We start from the raw sequence: 12,333 nt of genomic DNA, 5'->3' as shown, positions 1-12,333 counted from the left end.
CCCCTCCATACCCCGGCCAAGTACTTAGAGATGAGGAAATACTTTTAGTATCTTTAGTAGAGACTTCCTGTTGGTCTCTTCAGCATCTCTTCAGTAGTTTCCCCCTACTCTTTCATGACAGCTCCTATAAAGCTGACCCCAGCTCCAGGTATGGAAGACGCAGATTTCACTAAACCAATCAGAACATTCCATTCCCCTGAATGATAAAATGAGCATTTGATATAATCCAGTCCAATTTGACTATACAACTTTTCCTTGGAATTCTGGAAAATGACATTCCAGGTTTTCTGCTGGATGTAAATAAGGAAGAATGGGAGAGCCCTAGGAGGTGGGGGCAGAGAGCTTGGGGCCATAAAAAAAAGTCAACATCAAGTTGAGGTAGAGACCATCAGAGGCAGAGTAGAGAGATAGATTGAGAGCAGGGACTTGGTGGCATCACTAGCTATTGAACAAGCCTCTCAGACAGAAGCCCTGCCTTCCTGCTTTTCAGCTAAATGTCAATAAATTCCCAGTGTGAGCTGGATCTTCTTGTACTTAAAAGCAAAAATGCTTCAGCTGAGACATCCTCCAAGAATTAAGAAAATAACCAAATACGTAATTGAAAGAGACAATGTATCTATCAGGCCCATGAGGAAACATGGATTGAAGGGAGTTTGGTCAGCAATGTTTAAGCATCTTACTTCCGCATGGAAAATGGGAAAGAAGGCTATCTTCAGCTGAGTATGACTAACACTGTCCAGACAGAGATACCATCTACAGGGGGACAAGACCATTTTTGTCACCAGAGAGGCCTGAACTATATGAGCTTGGGCAAGTGAGCTTTAAAGCAATGGAATTCTAAGAATTAACAAGAACCAAGGACTCTTCATTCTCAGTTCCATTGCATCTGTGTACGGCTGATGGGGCCCATCTAGGGAAGAAACTGCAAGTGGTTTTAGATGATGAGGGCACATCCCAGAATGTAAAAAGCCACAAGCTTATAGGACATTCATATTTCTCACTGAAAAGAAATGACCCTCTTTGTAAATGAGTGTTTGGGTATTTGGTTTGATATATAAAGCGGTGTGTGTGTGTGCATCTGTGTTTGGCTCATGTCAGTCCATCATTGCAAGTTTCTTATATTGTGCTCAGAAATTCCTGTTCAAGAACCTGTAGAAGCTCTTGGAGTCAAATCCATGACAGCAATGCCACTCATGAGGCTTTCTGACAAGTGACCACTCAGCCTCCTCCTGGCACTTTCACCCCACTGCCTTGCTGCCTTCTTCCCCCGGACTGAGCAACATGAGGAACCAACCTAACTAGGGGCAGGCGAATGGGTGAAAAGATACAGGCTTAGGTTTGAAAATCCATGATTATCAACCCATGTAGTCTGAAACTTTGAGAAGGGAGGCTCCATAAATCAACTGGGTGCCCCTGGCTTGATGTCATGGAGGTGTTACCTCCAGACATCAACACTTACTGTCCTTAGGGCAGGCTGCAACAGCTCAATGTCGTGATAGCTAGTGGCTCTCTCAGTCCATCTCAGCACTTGAACTGCTGGGCCAGGCAGAAAGAAGTAAAATGGGATATCAGGGGGGCCTGAACCTTGGGCAGAAGCAGAAAGGACTATAAGGATTCTGAGCCTTTTCATTTATTTATTTAACAAACATTTATTTTTGTGCATCTTTTATATGCAAGAATTGTACCAGGTAAGGAATTAGTCATTGCTTCATTCAATAAACATTTATGGAGCATACACTTGCCAGGTACTATGTGAGATAAACATGAACAAGTCAGGATCTAGGCCATTCCATTGTGCCCATGGTAGAGTGTTCCTAATTCTGTGGGATTTGTCCTAACTGGACACAAGTGGTTTTAGATTTTAAATGCTACATGAAGAATCTTTCTTTATGCACAGATAGGGCATTAAATATCTGAATTGCATAGTATGAAAGTCATTCATTTTTTCATGTTTTTCCAAACACTTTGATTACTTTGAGATTAAAGGCTCAGCCTCATGCCATGTAGCAGTACTCGTCTTATTAAAACTTGCCGATTTTCCTTTCTGAGAGAGAGAGAGAGAGAGAAAATTTGTCTTAGGTACAGAGCTTTTAAAAACAAAATCCAAAAAAATGTATTTTTTTCCATACACACTTATGTTTTGTTAGAATTGGTTAGCTTTTACTTGACACTTGACTTTTTGTCATTTTTTTAATTGACATGAAATATTTGTTAGGTGAAATAAGCCAGGCACAGAAAGACAAATATCTCCTGTTCCCACTCATATGTGGAAGCTTAAAAAGTGGATTTCAGGGAGGTAGAGAGTAGAATGCTAGTTAACAGAGGCTGGGAAGGGCGTGAGGGTGATGGGGAGATGAAGACAGGTTGGCTAGTGGGCACAAAGGTAAAGTTAGGTAGAAGAAATCAGTTGTAATGTTCAATAGAGGAGTAGGGTGAATATAGTTAATGACAGTGTATTGTATATTTCAAAAGAGCCAAAAGAGAAGACTTGAAATGTTCCCAACAAATAGAAATAATAAATGCTCAGGGTGATGGGTACCCTAAACACCCTAACATGATCATTACACATTCTATGCATGTAACGAAATATCACATGTACTCCAGGGAGAATCTAATACTATTGTTTTGTTATTCCTAGTTTTTATTTTTATGGTGACTTCTTTAAGTAATAATACTTGTTTTTAAAGAAAAATTACAAATAATAAGTCAGCTGGCACATAAGTATGGTAAAAATTGTAAATGATTGAATTTTAGGAAAATAACAACATTGTATTGTGCTATTCTTTACCAAAGTTTTAGTAAATTCTTCACACTATGGGAGAATTATACAGCTCTACCCTGATTAACTCAGGAGTGGTCTTGTGACTTATTGGCCAGCGAAATGTGGGTAGAAGTAGCATATGTCATTTTCAGGAAGAAACTTTAAGAGCCATTATGTAGTTTGCTGTGCCCCCTTTCTTTCTTCCATGAGACAAGCCATGTTATGAGAGAGCCTGCCCCATCAGTCTGGATGCTGCATTGAAGATGACATTGAATGGAGACAATCAAGCCTTGATGAACATGAAGCATGAGTGTGAAATAAACTTGGTTGTTGTAAGCCACTGAGACTTAGTCCATCCTGACTGATACAAAGAGCCACAGCAGGATCTGATAAAAAGATGCAACAGCCCAGAACAGTCCAGCCCCACTCCTGGAAAAAAAACTTTAGTCACCTTTAGTTACCTGTTTCTAACTGTACTTCCCGCCAAACTACTCACCTGGTAACTCTGGCTCATACCCCTGCTCTCTTTAAAACAGTCAGTCGGAATTAGCTTAGACTGTGCAGTCCAACCCTAGCCAATAGGGGAAAAACACAGCAGTAGGGGCTACCTGCATCAGGAATAAAAAACTCTTCCCCACCCTTGTTCAGGTGTGCTCTCGCCATTACTCCATTCACGAGTCACACCCTTCTATAGAAGTAAAAATTGCCTTGCTGAGAAAATTAAATTTATGCTTGAGTGCTATTTCTTTGCGGCACTGAAAATTTATTTGTAACAGAAGCAAAGTGCCATGCACTTTGTACCTTTTCTCTCACTGGATCTTCTGAGGACTGATTTATCTCCCATTTTATAGATGAAAACACTAAGACTCATCCCACAAAGTCAGCCAGCCAGTAACTGATGGAGCCAGGACTCAAATCCAAAGCTCTTGAGCTAAATCTAGTAACTTCCTGTTGTGGTTTCTGTATAAGACACTGGAAACACAAGGCTGGAAAAATGCCACCAGCTACATGCATTTTCATCATACCTGCCTCGCTATTTATTGGAAATGTGGACTATAAAGGCTTCAGCTAATGAAATTAGATTCACCCCCACATTCATCATCTTTTCTGCATTTGCAACATCCAAATTGAATCTGGGGTGAAGATGGAAGAATTCATCAGGACTGAGATAATTCAGTGAATGCTGCAGTGGGGTTTCTCAACAGCCCATGCAGGCTGAGTGTCACAGTGATTGGAGAATATACAATCATCTTTCTAAAGCCAGGGATTAGAATCTTTTTAACCATGACTAGATGGCCTAACACTTGGCTAAACCCAGTGACATAATACTCAAACAGTTGTTAATCATAAGCTATGCTCCCAAAACCTCTCCTTCCTTTTCTTCTCTTTCTCCTTCCTTTCTTGCTTCCCTGTTTCACAGCCTCCATTCTTAACCTGGGAGTAAGTGTAGTAGTCAATCCATTCTCTGTTGAGTGGCTGAAATAAGCAAAGAGGAAGGATGAAGAAAAGGTGGATGGAGAGGAAGAAATGATGAAGAAAATGTGGAGAAGGAAATGGAGGTAAATTGACCACCTGCTATATGTTATGCACCCTTATAGACATGAGTTTATGTACATTCTGTGGTATCACTCTCAGGGCACTCTGGAGAGATGGCCCCAACACCATCACCAAATAGTGATGCTTTTTCTGCAGCTGCTAGGGTAAGGAAGAGATAAAAGCACTTTAAGGGAGTTAACAGATTCAATCTCTTGGCCACATAGCCCAAAATGGCCAAGAAAAAAAGTTGTGTTCGTGGCACAAACTGTCAAAAAGAATATCTTTGAAGGTAAAGTAGGCTTTCCCAGTCCTACTCTGTAACCTTACTAACCACTGCAATGCTGTTTTAAAAGTGTAGTTCTCCTACCCATGCTTAAATGCCCTTAATATTCTTCAGGTTTAGTTGATTCATTTACTCAATATTATTTCAAGAAGTAGTTACTGAGTGCCTGCTATATGCCAGGCACTATTGCAGACGTTAGGAATACAGCAGTGTACAAAAAAAAAAAAAAAAAAGACAAAAAAATATTGTCCTGCTGGACCTTGCATTCTGGTAAATGGAGACAGACATTAAACAAAATATCAAGCAAAATATAAAATATTTTAGAAAGTGTTAAGTGTATGGATAAAAGTTAAGTAATTCAGAGAAGTCAGGAGTGTTGGAGGGAAGTGGGATGTAATTTTAAATAGAACACTCAGGAAAGGACTCACTGGAAATACATTTGAACAATGACTTAAAGAAAGTGAAGCAGCCAGTTATGCAGATGTCTGAAGGTGCAGCACTTCAGGTAGAGGGAACAGGATGTGCATAAGACCTGAGGCATGAGGATGCCAGTGTGTTCAAGAACAACATGGAGATTCAGTGGAACAAAGAGCAGTCAGCGGGAGAGGGGCAGCGATGGGAGATTGCATCAAAAGGAAAACAAGAGGATAGATCATGTTGGCCTCAAAGGACTCTCTCAGCTTCTACTCCAAAGACTGTCAGCAGTGGATGAGTTTTGTACACAAGAATGACATAATATGACTTGCATTTTAACCAAATATTTCTTACTGTTGTGTTAAAGATAAGACAGGTGGAAGCAAGGGCATAGGTCAGGGGCTATTCTATTAATCCAGGCAAGTTGCTCAAGAGATCAGGAAACTGGCTATGCTACTTCCACAAAGTTCTGGAAATTTGTTTCTTCTTTCTACTCTCCACTGTCTCCATCATAGTTCAAGTTCTTATTGGCACTAGTGTTTCTATTACATTGGCTTCTTAACTGGTCTCTCTGTCTCTAGTCTTGTCCCCTGAGATAGTCAGGATAGGAGAGGCTGTGTTGCAGCAACGGATAAATCCTGGAATCTCAGAGACTTGATACAAGAAAGGAGTATTCTTATTTATACCAGCATGTTATGTGAGTCAGGCTAGCTTCTTCCACCTTTTGTCTGTATGCTTTGAAGCATGTGGCCTCCAAGCTCTTCACAGAAGAAGAAGAAAGAAATGAAAGATCTTAGTAAGAAAGTCCTTAGAAATAGCTTACAATTCTCTGCCCACCCTCTGTTTGGCCAGCATTCCATAATATGGTTCCAACCTGCTTTCCCAGAAAGCTGGGAATGTAGAATGGCTCCTAAATATTGGATGTGCATTAGCATTCTCCACCACACATCCTTCCAGTCATTGTGCTCTTTCTAAAGCAGAAATATCTCCGTGTCCCCGTCATGCTCCTAACTTGGTGATGTAGCTCTACCCCACCACAGTTTAACATATTATCAGTGGGTCTTTCCTTAGCTTTTCCTCCTCTTCCTGATGTCTTCCACTTTATAAATAGATACTCTTGCCTAAAGCTTCCTGACTATCCTTTCTCCTGTTTTTAAGATGGAGTCTCACTCTGTCACCCAAGCTGGAGTACAGTGGCCCCAGGCTGGAGTACAGTGGCATGATCTCAGCTCACTGCAACCTCCGCTTCCCAGGTTCGAGCGATTCTCCTGCCTCAGCCTCCTGAGTAGCTGGGATTATAAGCACCCACCACCATGCCCAGCTAATTTTTGTATTTTTAGTAGACACAGGGTTTCACCATGTTGGCCAGGCTGGTCTCAAACTCCTGACCTCAGGTGATCCGCCTGACTCGGCCTCCCAAAGTGCTAGGATTACAGGCATGAGCCACCACATCCAGACATCTTTAACTAATAAAACCATGACCACAAGATGTAGTTCTTAAGCTTCAATGTACTCTGAGGAACACTATTGTTTTTGTAATTAGTTCTAGGATATTGCCCAGGAATCTGGATTTTTAAAACAAATAGGTAGTGGTTCATTGGCCACATGTTTAAAGAACTGATAAAAGACAACCAACAGTGCCTTCAGAGTCCAGAATGAAGGCTCAGAAAACTAAGATGGCAGGTAGGTACCAAAGTCAGGGTTCAAATTCAGACTTGTTTGTCTCAAAAACCAGTGCTTATTTAAATAAATTCAGGAATAATGTTATAACCCAGTACGAGAATGGGGATTTAAGAATAATAATGGTCTTTATGATTGCCTTCGAGTTCTTCCATTCTCCTTTTCATGGCTTTTCAGCCTGTGGAGGATTCTGTCAGGTTCAAAATCCCAGACCTCACTGATATCTCAGTGACAGAATGAGAACAGCTACATATAGCAAAGAGTGAGGCTGAACAACTGTCCACTCACTTCTAGTTTCACTAAGAGAAAGATTCTTACAAAGATTCAGGTGCAACACTTCTGTCAAGAGTCCCTTTTAATCATCCATTTATGCATCTGTCTTCCCTGGTAGACACTCCTTTATGGCAAGAGTTAGGTCTTATGCATCTCTGCATTTATGGGATAACTGCATTTGGAATAAGCGTGCACCTGCCTTATAAAGGGCCTACAGCAGAAAGAATGGAAAGGAACTGCTGTTCCAAGGATTGCTAAGACTTGTCCAAGATTCTAACCCTGAGAGCTGGCCCTATAGCCTATGGCTTCATCCAACACTCTGAATGTCTACACTGTGCAAAGCACCATGCTAGGCTAGAAGATGTAATGAGAAATGAACTACTTTTCTTCTCTCAAAGGGCTCATGGTTGGGCCCAGCAGCGGTGTGAATGGTCAGTAGGATGCCAACAACTCCATATTCCTTCCCTCCATACCTTCATACCCAGGCCTTTACATACTTATCTGTATCACAAAGGCTATGTCCAAAGAAACTCGAATATAACCACTGTAAGTACTAGCCTTTGCAGGGAACCTAGGGTTCTCCACTCCAGTGTAACTTTCCACAGCCTACTGCTATAACTTTAGTTTCTCCATATGTTAAAAAATAGTGTTGGGCCAAAGAAAAATCTGAGGCTTCTTTGAGCTCCAAAATTCTATTCAGACCTCTAGAATTGGATGTCATGCAGAGGCCACCTTGTTAATTCAAACCTAGAGAAGAAATTCTCCTAAGTATAGAATCATTTACCACTTGCAGGAAGAACTGAACAGAACTCAAGCTGTTCAAGTTTCTTTCTCCTTGGCCAAGCACGATTTCATTGCAAAACTCTTCGGTGGGATTTTTTTAAGTTTCCAAAGAGGCTCTAAAGACTTTTTGGACATTCATCTGTACTTGTATACCATATGGTTTGAATTTAGTAGGAAGAAGTCAAGAACAGACAGAACAAGCCTCTCGTGCCAAGCACCCAGTAATTTAGAAAGTTTCAAGAAAATGGATAGTTCAAAAATGTCATACAAAAAAAATTGGGGGCAGAATGGACATATACAATTAAACAGAGAGAATGAATGTTCTGGAAGTCTGAGGTATCAGACTGTCTGCAAAATAAACGACCCCAAATCTTCATGGCTTAAGTCAACAACTACTTACTTAGCTGACTCTTCTGTAGGTCAGTGGTTTGGGTCGGGGACCTGGATAGCTTTTCTGGTCTTGGCTGGACTATCATGTCCAGGGGTTTGGCTGCAATAGCTCATCCTAGCTTCATGGGGCCTATTGTAAGCGCATGATTGTTCACATGTGCTTAGTAAGAGTGCTAAGAGAGTAGATGTTTCTCAAGTCTCAGGGTTGCTGCTGTCCCATTGGCCAAACAAATCCCACGGCTGCTCCAGATCCTAAGGGTAAAGAAAATTCCCAGTTCTTAAGGGGACGAGCTTAAAAAGTGATGTAAATTTGAAGATACAGAGAGTGGAAGAGTTTGTGCTCAGTTTTACAGTCTACCACACTTAGACACATGGGAATTGGATTAAATTTGCTGAGATTTTACCTTGAAAAGTGAAGACTCGAGGTGAGGGGATGTTGGAAGAAATAGGTCAGCAAAATGTAAGCATTATTTTCAAATTTCTAAAGAGATATCATTGGTAAGAAGAATGGCATATGTTCTGAAGACAGAAGTATTATGGTTTAATGTGTACAAGCCACATGAGGCAAAAGGGAGAGTGCTTGAATCATCAGAGCTGCCCATAATACATAAGGAGAAGGGTGCAGACATTTATTGAGCACCTACCATGAATCAGATAATATGACATTTTCTCATTTAATGCACTCAATAATACATTATCTCCCATATTTTAGAGATGAGTCTCAAAGGGGTGAAGTGACTTTGATCAAGCTCACAGAACTAAGAAGTGACAGCTCTGAGATTTGAACCCAAATCTCTTCGATACCAAAATCCATGCTCTTTTGACAATATCATGCTGCTTTAGAGCTCCTGAAAGGAAAAGAGGCACCCAGGTTCAATGTGGAAATAGATGTTTGTAGTGAGGGTATATGGGGCAGTGCAGCCGTGTGGGGAAATGTCTCAGCAGCTCCTCACATCCCTGTACCCATCTCCTGCCTCTATTTCCAGCCCCCTGTCTGGCTCCCTTTGCCCTTCCAACCCCAGAAATCAGAGACATCAATCTCCACTAAGAGATACTGCTTTACAGCTTGTAAATTGCATTCAAGTTCAGCTACAAGGCTGGGCCTTTCTCTGAATGGTTTGTAATTTAAAGAATCCACATTATGAATTTCCAAGATGTCATAATGAGTGCTACCATTTTCCTAGCACTTGATATACCATCCCTTATCCTCACCAAAACCCACTAGGTCACTACAATTATCATTTTACAGATTTTTTTTTTTTTTTTTTTTTTTGGCGACAGAGTCTCACTCTGTCACCTGGGTTGGAGTACAATAGCACAATCTTGGCTCACTGCAACCTCTGCCTTCCAGGTTCAGGCAATTCTCTTGCCTCAGCCTCCCAAGTAGCTGGGATTACAGGCACCCACCACCATGCCTGGCTAATTTATTTTTTGAATTTTTAGTAAAGATGGGGTTTTGCCATGTTGGCCAGGCTGGTCTCAAACTCCTGACCTCAGGTGATTCACCCGCCTCAGCCTCCCAAAGTGCTGGGATTACAGGCATGAGCCCCCACACCTGGCCCATTTTACAGATTTTAAAAATTAAAAACAAAAAAAAAAAACAAAAAAAAAACACAAAAGAAACTAAAGCTCAGGATTCAAGTTTATCTAAAAAAAGAAAAAAAAGAAAAAAGAAAAATCAATACTTTTCCCACCATACTATACCCCTTCTTGAAAGAGTAGATGTTGGGACCCTCCCAGGCTATATGAAAGTGGATGGTAGAGATAGTTTTTTATTGAGTAGATGTTCCTTGAATTATACCACATACTACCATAGCTGATGCATCAGAAATTCTGGTGCATAAATGAATTAGATCCAATAATTCTTGTCATTAACTTTAAAAGGTTTTAGCAGATCCTTAAAACTTTCTTTATTATAGAAAATTTCAAATACATATAAAAGTAAAGCAAATAGCATGATTAACCCCCTTGTACCCATCACCTGGCTTCAGTCATGTTTAACATATGGCCAATTTAATTTCTTGGCAGATTTTTAAGAGATAATTCCCAAACCTATGATTGATAATGTGCTGCTTCTGCTTCTCCAAATTAATAGTCAGGGAGTGTTGGAGCAGGAAGGCCCTTCCCAGCATCATCTTGGATGAACTTTTCCTTTTCAAAGAAGAAGGCTGGGGCCCAGAGACAGAACTGGCTTTCCTCAAGGTCACACAAGAAGGTAGTGGAAAAGGAAGGCTTAGCACCAGGGCTTCTGGCTGCCTGGACCAGCCACCTCTGAGGAATCAGGGTGCCTGCTTGGTACCCACACCCTAAGCAACCACAGCCACCTCCAGAGGAGAAACAGGAGGTCAGAGTGGATTGGAATTGGACTCCAGCCAACAGGCTCAATGGACTTTGTCAGCCAGGCCATCCTCTGACCTCCCTACTGTTTCAAGGGTAATTAACCAGCCAAATGTGTTCCCTCTGCTGAGACTCAGTGCCCAAATAATTACACCCCCCCCCCAACTACTGGTGACCAGATCACCCCTGAGAGGTCCCACTCGGCCCTCCAATGTCACATTCTTCATTAACTCAGCTTTCCTGATTTGAAAATGTGATGCTTCTCAAAACTGGCAGCTCCTGAAAAGACTTTGCCAGTTGGTGCTAGTGGCATATTACCAGGTACAAAATGATCTTCTCCCCTGGGTGAATGGGAGACAATAACTCAGGGTTTAGATAGTGCTGAGACATGGCATGCAATGGTCCTTCTCAAATTGGAAACCTAAAGAGATACCTGGTCTTGCAGGGGGATCCTGGAAGCCACGAGATACACATCTTCTGGAAAAGAAATCTACTTTAACAGCAACCACCAGATCTGGAGTTTGTAGAGGTAGAACCACATGTTGGGTGCTATGCTAGCTGTAAAGAATTACCTGCATTGATTTGTTTAATCTTCACAATAACCCAATGAGGTAGGTACTATGGTTTTCCCCATGGTAAGGAAACTGAGGCACAGAGAGATTAAGTAACTTCTTGAAAGCCACAGAGCTGCTAAGTAGCAGGTAGTATTAATTAGAATAATAGGGCTTAAAATGCTATATACATTTTAGGAGAGAGTTATCACATGTGCAAGGTTATTATTAAAGCCAAAACTATGAAAGTTCAACAGAGATGGGTATAAGCCAGTGTGTATTTGAGTCCTTGACTCTGTGATCCAGATGTGTATTAGTCTGTTTTCACACTGCTGATAAAGACATACCCGAGACTGGGAAGAAAAAGAGATTTAATGGAATTACAGTTCCACGTGGCTGGGGAGGCCTCACAGTCATGGCAGAAGGCAAGGAGGAGCATGTCACATCTTACATGGATGGCAGCAGGCAAAGAGAGCTTGTCCAGGGGAACTCCTCTTTATAAAAACATCAGATCTCATGAGACTTATTCACTATCATGAGAACAGCATGGAAAAGACCCGTCCTCATAATTCAATTACCTCCCACCAGGTTCCTCCCACGACATATGGGAATTGTTGGAGTTACCATTTAAGATGAGATTTGGGTGGGGACACAGCCAAACCATATCATTCTGCCCCTGGTCCCTCCCAAATCTCATGTCTTCAAATTTCAAAACCAATCATGCCTTCCCAACAGTCCCCAAAAGTCTTAACTCATTTCAGCATTAACTCAAAAGTCCACAGTACAAAGTCTCATCTAAGACAAGGCAAGTCCCTTCCACCTACGAGCCTGTAAAATCAAAAGCATGCTAGTTACTTTTTAGATACAATGGGGGTACAGGTATTGAGTAAATACAGCCTTTCCAAATGGGAGAAATTGACTAAAGCAAAGGGCCTAGAGGGCCCATTCAAGTCTGAAATCTAGCAGGCAGTCAAATCTTAAAGCTCCAAAATGATCTCCTTTGACTCCATGTCTCACTTCCAGGTCACACTGATGCAAGAGGTGGGTTCCCATGGTCTTGGGCAGTTCTGGCCCTGAGGCTTTGCAGGGTACAGCCTCCCTCCTGGCTGCTTTCACAGGATGGCATTGTGTGTCTATGGCTTTTCCAGGCACACATTGCAAGCTGCTGGTGGATCTACTATTTGGGGGTTTGGAAGATGGTGGCCCTCTTCTCATAGCTTCACTAGGCAGTGTCCCAGTAGGAATTCTGTGCTGGGGCTCTGACCCCACATTTCCCTTTTGCACTGCCCTAGCAGAGGTTCTCCATGAGGGCCCCACCCTTACAA

This window comes from Pan troglodytes, chromosome 7, assembly GCF_028858775.2.
Source record: "Pan troglodytes isolate AG18354 chromosome 7, NHGRI_mPanTro3-v2.0_pri, whole genome shotgun sequence".
NCBI classification, from domain to species: Eukaryota; Metazoa; Chordata; class Mammalia; order Primates; family Hominidae; genus Pan; species Pan troglodytes.
Note: the sequence above shows the minus strand (reverse complement) of the source record.